At 35.9% G+C, this 12,143-nt stretch overlaps 1 non-coding gene across 1 annotated transcript; it reads right to left on the bottom strand.

Moving 5' to 3' along the window:
• Positions 1–2,619: 2,619 nt before the first annotated feature.
• Positions 2,620–2,724, bottom strand: LOC115837105. The gene has a single exon (XR_004032144.1). It is a non-coding gene; the product is annotated as a U6 spliceosomal RNA (small nuclear RNA).
• Positions 2,725–12,143: the final 9,419 nt, after the last annotated feature.

Raw genomic sequence — 12,143 nt, 5'->3', positions numbered from 1 at the left:
CCAGCCACACCATTATAGATTGCTTGCCTAGCACTTACTTTATTTCATTAGCACAGATTATGGGAGAGCAGTGACACAACTTGTAACTTTGTGCAACAACTGCCTCTTTGTCTTAACCTTATGTTTTCATGCCACAGCTTTTGCTGTGTAACAAACCACCCCCAAAACTCAGCAGCTTAAAAACAGCCACTATTTAGTTAGCTCACGACTCTGTGGGTGGGCTGAGTGGTTCAGGCAGCCTCAGCTAATCATTGCTAGGCTCACTCAGGCATCCAAGATCAGCCGGTGAGTGGGCTGGTGGCTAGAAGAACTCAGATGCCCTCAGTCATACAACTGGCAGCTGGTAGGCCGTTGGCCAGGGTGACAAGGGTGATGGGGCCACATACCTCTCACCAAGCAACAGCCTAACCCTGACTTCTCCACATGGTGACCACAACAAGGTAGTGAAATAGACTGTGCACATGCTTTTCAAGTCTGCCTGTGGTATGTTTTCAACTGCCCCATTGGCTAAAGCAGGTCCCAAGGCCAAGCTCAGAGTCAGTGTGGGAGCTTGATGATGCTAAGAGCTTGGAGAGCTTAGACACCAGCAGGAGGGATAATTTGCCTCCAGTTTTGCAATCCACCACAGGATTTTTTTAAAAAAATGTCTTAGTCATTTTCTAGCCTCTTCCATGGAATGTTTCCATCATTTATCTTCAATGTTTAGCGTTTATAAATGAGGAAGAAGTTCGGTTTTGTTTCCCTCATTAATTCACAAGTATTTAGAATGTATCTTTAAATTGCAATTGGGTTAAATTTTCTGCCTAAGATTTTCCTTTTTTTCTACTTCTGCTATATTGGGGTCATGGAATTTGAAATTAGTCCTCTTCTTTAGGATTTTTAAAGCCATGTGTGTGGGAGTCTGGGTGTGGAATTCTCATTATCCCATGGATATTTGAAGACTGTTTAGCTTTATTGTTTGATATAACTATATAGACGCAGATATATGTAGATTTAGATCTAGATAGAGAATCAACCTTGTCTGTAATGTTTTTACATTTTCTCTGAGTTTATTATCTGCCTGATCTGCTATGTTCTGAGAGGAGAATGTCACATTATTGTTGTCATACAGTTTTTGTTTGTTGTTGTTGTTGTTATTGTTTTTTGAGATGGAGCCTGTCACCCAGGCTGGAGTGCAGTGGCGCGATCTTGGCTCACTGCAACCTCCACCTCCTGGGTTCAAGTGATTCTCCTGCCTCAGCCTCCTGAGTAGCTGGGATTACAGGTTCCTGCCATCCAGCCAGGCTAATTTTTTTGTATTTTTAGTAGAGACAGGGTTTTGCCATGTTTGCCAGGCTGGTCTCGAACTCCTGACTTCAGGTGATCCACCCGCCTTGGCCTCCCAAAGTGCTAGGATTACAGGCTTGAGCCACCGTGCCCGGCCTGTCATGTAGTTTTACTTGATATATTTTTGTGCCACATTGCACAAGGAATTAAGAATTCATTAATTATATAAGAATTATGTGATTCTTATATATTCTTCATTAAGTAAATTTTTAATCAGTATTAAACAATTGTCAGGGCACAGTGGCTCACGCATATAATCCCAGTTCTTTGGGAGGCCAAGACGGGAAGATCAATTAAGGCTAGGAGTTTCAGACCAGCCTGAGCTACACAGTGGGTCCCCACCCTGACAAAGAATTAAAAAATTAGCCAGGCATAGTAGAGCATGCCTGTAGTCCTAGCTACTTGGGAGGCTGAGACAGGAGGATAGCTTCAGCCCAGGAGTTCAAGGTTACAGTCAGCTATGATCAAGCCACTGCATTCCAGCCTGGGCAATAGAGAAATACCCTCTTAAAAATAATAATTAAAAAACCCACTTTATCTTCCTTATTGTTGGTTTCATAGCATTTCCTATCATACCTTAATGGGCCAAAGATTAATAAAGCCACAACAGTGAGCATGCTCATTAACTAGCTCATTCATACAGTGAGTAGAATTATACATTGTGCTCTTCTTGGAGTGAAATGTGTTCATGTATTTTGAAATTATAAAAATGCTGATCTTGGCCGGGCGTGGTGGATCATGCCAGTAATCCCAGCACTTTGGGAGGCTGAGGCGGGAAGATCACTTGAGCCCAGGAGTTTGAGACCAGCCTGGGAAACACAGTGAGATTCCCCCATCTCTATAATCAAGAAAAATAAATAAATAAATAAATAAATAAATAAATAAATAGTAAGTAATAAAAATTCTCATCTAACTTAAAAATTACAATGTTTATTGAAATAATTATAGATTCACATTTAGCTGGAAGGAATAATACAGAATGATCATAGATCATATACACTCTTTTCCTAGTTTCCCCCAATGATAGCATCTTAAAAACCACAGTATAATTTCACAACCTCATACTGACATTGATACAACTCGGCACCCTCATTCAGATGTCTCCAGTTTTACTTATGCTCATTGGTGTGTGTGTGTGTGTGTGTGTGTGTGTGTGTGTGTGTGTAGTTCTGTACAACTTAATCCCATGTGTAGGTTCACGTATTAATATTTGCCACCACAGTCAAGATACAGAACACCACTTGGTAAAAACACAACCCTTCATCCATTGAATGGGTTTTAAGCCTTTGTAAAAAAATTATGGAGCACTTCGTGAATTTGCATATTATCTTTATGTAGAGGCCATGTTAATCTTCTTTGTATTATTCCAAACTTTTATTATATGCACTACCAAATTGAGGCCTGCTCATACCTTTTGACTTACCAATGCCACTTGTGTAAATAAGTCTCTGAAGATGAAGTTATATTCTCCAGGCTATTTAATGCAGTAACACTTATAACAGCAAATAAAAGAGGAAGGAGGCATATCCAAAAATAGTAGACAGAAAAAATGTGTTTGTTATCTATTGCTGTGTAACAAATTATTCCAAAGTGTAGTGACTCAATAAAACAGCATTTATTATATCACAATGTGTGTGATATCTGGGTGTTGCTCTTCTGGGACCTCTAAATGGGGGCCTCTCACAAGACTGCTCTCAGGTGACAGCTGAGGCTGGGTTTTCTCTGAAGAAGAATCTACATCCAAGCTCATTTATATGGTTGTTGGTAGGATTCAGTTCCAAGGGTCTCAGTTCCTCTCTGGCTGTTTTAAGTCTTCCCTTCGTTTATTGCTATGTAAGCTCCATATTGCAGCTTACATCATCATAATGAGCAAGACAAGAGAGTGCAAGAGACTGCTAACAGTGTTTCATAATCTAATCGTAGAAGTGATTTCCCATTCATTTTTCTGTGTTATACTCATTAGAAGCAAGTTGCTAGGTCCAGCACCAACTCAAGAGGAAGGGATTCCATACGAGTGGGAATACCAGGAGGTGAGATTTGGGGGATCTATGTCAGAAGCTTCTTATTATAATAAGTAAATTATTACACATTCATACTATTATGTACTATGCAAACATTGAATTTTCTACAATAATTACATTGGGTATAGGGCATGTTGTCATAAGAAATGAAAAGAGCTTCTGTAACTTGGAACTCAATATCAAGTATTCTAAAATATGTGAAACATAAATCCCAAAAGAAGATGAGGAAAATAGTGTACAGATAAAAATATTTGAGGAAATAATGACTGAAAATATCTCAAATTAAGTCAAAAATATAAAACCTCAGATCCAAGAGCTTAATGATCCTCCAGGAGGATAAAAATCAAAGTAAATCATGCCAATGAACATTATATGCTAATTGCTGGAAATTCATGATAAAGAGGAAAAACATTAAACAAACCAGAGTGTTATGGTTTGGTTGTCTGTTTCCTCCAAACCTCATGTTGAAACTTGATTCACAATGTTGGAGGTGGGGCTAATGGGAGGTTTTGAGTCATGGGAGCAAATTCCTCATGAATTGATTAGTGCCCTTTCTCAAGGGTGAGAGAATTCTACCTCTAATAGGTCCTTAAAGAACTGGTTGTTAAAAAGAGCCCAGCACCTCCTCTATCCTTTGCTTCCCCTCTCCCCACAAGATCTTGGCTCCCCTCTGCCTTCTGCCAGAAATGGAAGCAGCCTGAGTCCCTCATTAGATACAGATGCCCAGTCTTGAACTTTCCAGCCAAAATAAATGATTCCAGCCAGAATCATGAGCCAAATAAACCTCTTTTCTTTATAAATTACCCAGCATCAGGTCTTCCTTTATAGGAACACAAAACGACAAAATGCGCTAAGACACAGAGGGGGAAAAGACTTTTACTTATAGAAAAACAAAGTTAAGCATAATAGCTTATCTCTCATCAGAGATATTGCAAGCCAGAGACAACGGAATAACACCTTTAAAATGCTGAAAGAAAATTCTGTCAACCTAGAAGCATACATCCAGTGAAAATACCCCTCAAAATGGAAAGAAAAATAAAGACTTTTTAGATGAACAAAAGTAAGAGACTAATCACAAGTTGATCTGTTACACAGAAATGTTTAAGATACTTCTTCAGGCTCAAAGGAACCGATAGAAGATTGCAACATGAAGGAATAAGTCTACATGAAGGAAAAAAAAACCTAGAAATGGCAAATCTATGGATTAAACATGAAATAGTTTTTTCTTATTTCTTAATTCCTTAAACTACATTTGTTTTTTGTTTTTGTTTTTGTTTTGAAAAGTGCCACAATAAACATGCATGTGCATGTGCCTTTATAGCAGCATGATTTATAATCCTTTGGGTATATACCCAGTAATGGGATGGCTGGGTCAAATGGTATTTCTAGTTCTAGATCCCTGAGGAATCGCCACACTGACTTCCACAATGGTTGAACTAGTTTACAGTCCCACCAACAGTGTAAAAGTGTTCCTATTTCTCCACATCCTCTCCAGCACCTGTTTTTTCCTGACTTTTTAATGATCACCATTCTAACTGGTGTGAGATGGTATCTCATTGTGGTTTTGATTTGCATTTCTCTGATGGCCAGTGACGATGAGCATTTTTTCATGTGTTTTTTGGCTACATAAGTATCTTGTTTTGAGAAGTTTCTGTTCATATCCTTTGCCCACTTTTTGATGGGGTTGTTTGTTTTTTTCTTGTAAATTTGTTTGAGTTCATTGTAGATTCTGGATATTAGCCCTTTGTCAGATGAGTAGGTTGCAAAAATTTTCTCCCATTCTGTAGGTTGCCTGTTCACTCTGATGGTAGTTTCTTTTGCTGTGCAGAAGCTTTTTAGTTTAATTAGATCCCATTTGTCAATTTTGGCTTTTGTTGCCATTACTTTTGGTGTTTTAGACATGAAGTCCTTGCCCACGCCTATGTCCTGAATGGTATTGCCTAGGTTTTCTTCTAGGGTTTTTATGGTTTTAGGTCTAACATGTAAGTCTTTAATCCATCTTGAATTAATTTTTGTATAAGGTGTAAGGAAGGGATCCAGTTTCAGCTTTCTACATATGGCTAGCCAGTTTTCCCAGCACCATTTATTAAATAGGGAATCCTTTCCCCATTGCTTGTTTTTGTCAGGTTTGTCAAAGATCAGATAGTTGTAGATATGTGGCAGTATTTCTGAGGGCTCTGTTCTGTTCCATTGATCTATATCTCTGTTTTGGTACTACTACCATGCTGTTTTGGTTACTGTAGCCTTGTAGTAAAGTTTGAAGTCAGGTAATGTGATGCCTCCAGCCTTGTTCTTTTGGCTTAGAATTGACTTGGCAATGCGAGCTCTTTTTTGGTTCCATATGAACTTTAAAGTAGTTTTTTCCAATTCTGTGAAGAAAGTCATTGGTAGCTTGATGGGGATGGCATTGAATCTATCAATTACCTTGGGCAGTATGGCCATTTTCACGATATTGATTCTTCCTATCCATGAGCATGGAATGTTCTTCCATTTGTTTGTATCCTCTTTTATTTCATTGAGCAGTGGTTTGTAGTTCTCCTTGAGGTCCTTCACATCCCTTGTAAGTTGGATTCCTAGGTATTTTATTCTCTTTGAAGCAATTGTGAATGGGAGTTCACTCATGATTTGGCTCTCTGTTTGTCTGTTATTGGTGTATAAGAATGCTTGTGATTTTTGCACATTGATTTTGTATCCTGAGACTTTGCTAAAGTTGCTTATCAGCTTAAGGAGATTTTGGGCTGAGACGATGGAGTTTTCTAGATATACAGTCATGTCATCTGCAAACAGGGACAATTTGACTTCCTCTTTTCCTAATTGAATGCCCTATATTTCCTTCTCCTGCCTAATTGCCCTGGCCAGAACTTCCAACACTATGTTGAATAGGAGTGGTGCGAGAGGGCATCCCTGTCTTGTGCCAGCCTTAAACTACATTTGATTATTAGAAGAAAGAAAATAACATTGTATAGTGGCATTTTAACATATGTAAAAGTAAAATGTATGACTATCATAATAGAAAGAATGAGATGGTGATTACAGAAAGTACACGAAGCTACTAAAACTAACAAAGAGATTTAGACAAAAACAAATAGAGGGGGAAAATAAAATGCTAGAAATTCTCAATCCAAAAGTGGAAAAAAGGAGCAATAAGCAAATAGAAAATAAATATAATGGTAGATTTAAAGCCAACCATGCCAATAATAATATAAAATGTTGTTAATGTTACACTAAAAATATAAGAACAAGCAATATGCTAAGTGTGTCTACAAGAAATACTCTTTAAATATAAAGAAGTAGGTAAGTTAAAAGTAAAAGGAGGTAAAAAGGCATGTAAACAATATGTATGAAAAAGAAAATACAACTATATTATAAGCAAAGTAGACTTCAAGACAAAGAATATTCATAAAGGTAAAGAGATATTTTATACTGATAAAGTGTCAATTAATCAAGAAGGCATAACAATCCTAAATGTATCAACATATAAACAGTTATTCAAAATACATTAGGCAAATTTAACAAAACTACTAGAAGAAATAGACAAATTTACAATTATAACTGAAGACTTTATTCTTGCTCCAGTAGTTAAGAAAACAAATAGACAAAACAACTGAAAGGAGAAAGAATATCTGAATATTGTCAAACAATTTAACCTATTGAGCTGTATATATCCAAGAAAACATACATATTTGTTTCAAGTGCACATGGAACAGTCACCAAGACAGACCATCTCTTAAGAAATTAAAGAAGACACAATAAATGTTATGCATTGAAATTACATAGTATTTTCTCTATGATGAAATTAAATAGAGCTAAAATAGAAGTTAACAAATATAAAATATGTATTTTTAAAACACTACTGTGTTGGAAAATTAAACAAAATCTTCCAAGTATGCCATGAATTTAAAAAAGTACAAGGTAAATTTTAAAATATCTTAAATGAAACACTAATAAATTCATAATATTTTAAAATTTATGAGATACATATAAGGTAGAACTTGAAGTAATTTTATACCTTTAATTGCTTATATAAGAAACATAGAAAGGTTTTAAAATAAAAAATCTAATCTTGCAACCTCAAAGGCTAGAAAAAAGACAAATTCAATAAAATGTTAATAGAAGTGAGGAAATAATAAAGATATCAAAGGTAATCAATAAAAGTAGATTATTTCTTTGAAATGGTAATAGCAAGACTGACCAAGGAAAAACACAAACATATATTCAATACCAAAAATAAAATAGGAGACATTACTACAGATTCTACAGGCATTAAAAGGCTAATACAGGGATAGTATGCCAAGAAATTTGAAAATTTGGATGAAATTTGAAAATTTGCATTAAAATTTTTAATAAAAATGCACAATTATTCAAGCATATCCAAGAAATAGAGAAAATGTAATTAGTTTTATATGTAGTAATGAAATTAAACTCACCAGTATAACCTTCTCATGATTAAAACCTTTTCAGATGACTTCACTGATAAGTTCTCTTGTATATTTATAGAACAAATAATACAAATTATTCACAAACTCTTTCAGAGAGTAGAAGAGGAGAAAATATTTTCCATGTCATTTTATAGAGCCAGCAAAAGCCTCATACCAAAATTAGACTGTACAGGAAAAGAACACTGGGCCAGGTGTGGTGGCTCATGCCTGTAATCCCATCACTTTGGGAGGCTGAGGCGGGTGGATCATGAGGTAGGAGATCAAGACCATCCTGGCTAACACTATGAAACCCTGTCTCTACTAAAAATACAAAAAATTAGCCAGGCCTGGTGGCACGTGCCTGTAGTCCCAGCTACTCAGGAGGCTGAAGCTGGAGAATCCCTTGAACCCGGGAGACGGAGGTTGCAGTGAGTCAGGATCACACCACTGCACTCCAGCCTGGGCGATGGAGCAAGACTCCATCAAAAAAAAAAAAAAAGAATACTACAGATAAATATCCCTCATTAACAGATGATAAAATTTTATACTAAGTACTATAATATTTAATCTACCAACATATGAAAACAATAATACATCTCAAATAAATGAGATTATCCCCCAAATACAGGGCTTGTTTAACATTTTGGTGTGTAATTCACCACATTAAAAAATGAAGCAGAAGTAGTATAAGATTATCTCAGTAGATCTGGAAGAAAAACCTTTGAAAAAATTCAACACCTCCACTTTTCAGCAAAATAGAAGTAGTAGGAAACTTCCTAAATTTGGTCATGGGCTTCTGCAGAACTCACAACTAACAAAGTTACTTCAAGTTAGACAATTGATAGATTTTCAGCTAATCAGGAGAAAGGCAAGGATGTTTCCTCTCCTTGTACTGAAATTCCCAGTTATCTTTATATATGAAGAAAATCCTAAGGAGATTACAAAGAGAACAATATTACCTGGACTAATACATGAATTTAGCAATGTCACAATATACACTGTAAATAATACAAATAAATTGTATTTCTATATAATAGCTGTAAAAATTAGATTATACAATTTAAAAACCATACTCAATAGACATAAAGTACTTAGAGATAAATTTAGCAATAGATGTACAAGAAATTTACATGAAAAACAACATATAATCTCTAAGAGAAATTTTAAAATATCTAAATAAAGATCTGTACCTACTTCATGAATTGAAATTCTCAATACTTCCAAGATGTCATTTCTTCCCAAATTGATCTATTGATTCAATTCCATGCCAAGCAAAATCCAACAAGCCTTTTTAAAAAAGAAATTGAAAAGCTGTTTCTACAATTTATGTAAAAATATATCTAGTACAGCCAAAGAAATTTTTAAAAAGAAGAACAAAGGCTTTCAAGATTTTTTTATAAAGCAATAATAGAAAAGGTACTGTGGTTTCTGTATAAGGAGAGACAAAAAACATCAATGAAACACAGCAAAGAATCTAGAAACAGATTCAAATCTATAGGGTCAATAGATGTTTGACAAAGGCACTGAAGTAATTCTTATTGCAAAAATAGTCTTTTCAACAAAACGTTCTGAAACATCTCAATATCTATATGGAAAAAAATAATCTTTTACTGCTGTCCTCCATCACAGACAATAATTAATTCAAAGTAAATGACAGACCTAAACCTAAAAGCTAAAACTACAAAGCTCCTAGAAGAAAACATAAGAGAGTATTTTCATGACTTCAAGGCAGGCAAAGATTTCTCAGGGAAAAAAAAAAAAGCATTTAATAGAAAAACAAATGAACTTCATCAAAATTTAAAATGTCCACTTATCACAGGATATTGATAAATAAATGAATGGGATAACCGAAGACAAGGAGAATGTCAAATGTGTCAAATGGCTTATATTTAGAATATAAAGAAGTCCTACTCAATAATAAGACAAAGCAAAAGAATTGAACTTATATTTCACAAAGAAAGATACAGGAATGGCCAGTTTCATCAGGTGCATATACATTAAAACCCTAATGAGACACCACTTCAAACCTTAGGATGGCTACAATTAAAAGGAGTGACCATACCAAACGTTGAGAATGAGGAGCACCTGGAATTCTCATACACCGACGGTGGCTACCAGGGCTGTTTCTTATAAAATTATACATAGCAGACATAGAGAAATTAAACTATATGTCCCTCAAAATCTTGCACAACAATGTTAATAGAAGCAGCAACTACAACAAAAAAGGAAGCAACCCAAACATCCATCAACAATAGAACAGACAAATAAACTGTGGTATTTTCATACAATGTGTACTACTCAGTGATTAAAAAAGATACTAATACATGCAAAATATGGAAGAATTTCAAAACCATCATTCTTACTAGAGAAGACAGAAAAAATAATGCATACTGTATGATTCCATTTATGTGACTGTTTTAACACAGATATGATGAATCTATGATGATAAAAATCAGAACTATGGTTTTATCTGAAGAGAGAGGCTAAGAATGTACTGGGAAGGGACATGAAAGAATTTTCTGGAGTGTGGAAATGGACTACATTTTAATATGGATGTGTGTCACTCTAGTGTGCATATTTTTCAAAACTGATCAAACTGTATATTTAAGATCTATGCATTTCACTGTACGTTAATTATAGAGCAATACAAATTTTAAAATCTTAACCGATAATCCCATCTCTTTTAGGCAAACTCCTGCTCATTAATTGCAGTCCTCAAAATGAACCCTTTCCCCCGGCCCCAAAAACTCATTTTGCAGCTGCTATCCTGCCAAGAGAATGAAATGGCAAACTCCAGTCTAATGTAGTTTCATATGCATTTTTTTCTTCAAACACATTCTCTTGCACCTGCAACATTGCACTATATAAAAAGAATAGATAAGAAAACCAGATGGAATCTCATCCAAATTTATTACTAAAGATAGTTCCCAAGTGAATGGCAGTACCACCTCTCCTTCATAGCCAGGCAGACATAGCAGTTCAAACATTTCTTTCTGAGTAGTATAAACACTTCTCTGGTTTGAAAGTTTATTAAGTTTTCATTAAATTTTGATGTTGTCCTGGCTGCAAGTGCTAGCTGGTTCATACACTTGAAAGAGCAAATGCTCAAACTGTTCACTATATTTGGTTGGCAAACGTCCCTCCCATTTTTTCCTCAAGCCCAGTCAAAATCCTCTCTGGAGTCTCAAACTTACAGAACCCTAGACAGAGAAATCTCTAAGCAAGGGGCTATTATAAGCATCTCAAGAAACTCGCTGCCTTTAACATTGCAACCATTTGCATCAGTAACATCAAGGTTTCAGCCTCTTCAAATCAAATTTTCCAAACATGTTGATCAATAATTTAAAAAGACTGGAAAAATCTATTTCTAAAATCTTTAAAAAATGTTCCTGGGTACATGTGAAGGGCTTGCAGGTTTTTTAAACAGGTAAAACATGTGTCAGGGTGGTTTGTTGCACCTATCAACCCATCACCCAGGTATTAAGCCCAGCATGCATTAGCTCTTTTCTCTAATGCTCTCCCCCCGCCCCTGCCAACAGGCTTCAGTGTGTGTTGTTCCCCTCCCTGTGTCCATGTGATCTCATTGTTCAGCTCTCACTTGTAAGTGAGAACATGCGGTGTTTGGTTTTCTGTTCCTGCATCAGTTTGCTGAGGATGATAGCTTCCAGCTTCATCAATGCTCCTGCAAAGCACATGATCTCGTTCCTTTTATGACTGCATAGTATTGCATGGTCATGCATTCTATCACTGAAGGTCATTTGTGTTGATTCCATGTCTTTGCTGTTGTGAATAGTGCTGCAATGAACATACACACAACCCCATTAAAATGTGGGCAAAGGAAATAAACACTTCTCAAAAAAAGACATACATGCAGCCAGCAAACACACGAAAAAAAGCTCAACATCACTGATCATTAAAGAAATGCAAATCAAAACCGCAATGAGATACCATCTCATGCCAGTCAGAACAGTGATATTTAAAAAGTCAAGAAACAACGGATGCTGGTGAGGTGGCGGAGAAGTAGGAACGCTTTTACACTGCTGGCAAGAACGTAAATTAGTTGATTTCTAAATTTTTAAGGAGGATAAGTAAAATGCAACTAATAATGTTCAGCTTCTGGTGGAATTCTCAGAAAATTCCATTCCTTATTCTCCAAAGAAAAACATGTTTGTAGCCCCCCTCAATCCACCTTAGCAGATCCAGAAATCCTAGTACCCCCAAACTCTAATACTAGTTGAATGCAAATTATTTTCGTAGTAAAACCAATATGAAGATGGTAATAAAAAGAAGTCTTTATGTTCTTTCAGATATATTCTTTCCATGCCTATAACTAATATCTGTCTCCCGAGAATCCGTTAGCTTGCATCAATTCTTGCCA

The sequence above is a fragment of the Nomascus leucogenys genome, chromosome 10, assembly GCF_006542625.1.
Source record: "Nomascus leucogenys isolate Asia chromosome 10, Asia_NLE_v1, whole genome shotgun sequence".
In the NCBI taxonomy this organism is placed as follows: Eukaryota; Metazoa; Chordata; class Mammalia; order Primates; family Hylobatidae; genus Nomascus; species Nomascus leucogenys.
Note: the sequence above shows the minus strand (reverse complement) of the source record. Positions and strands in the feature narration are given on the sequence as shown.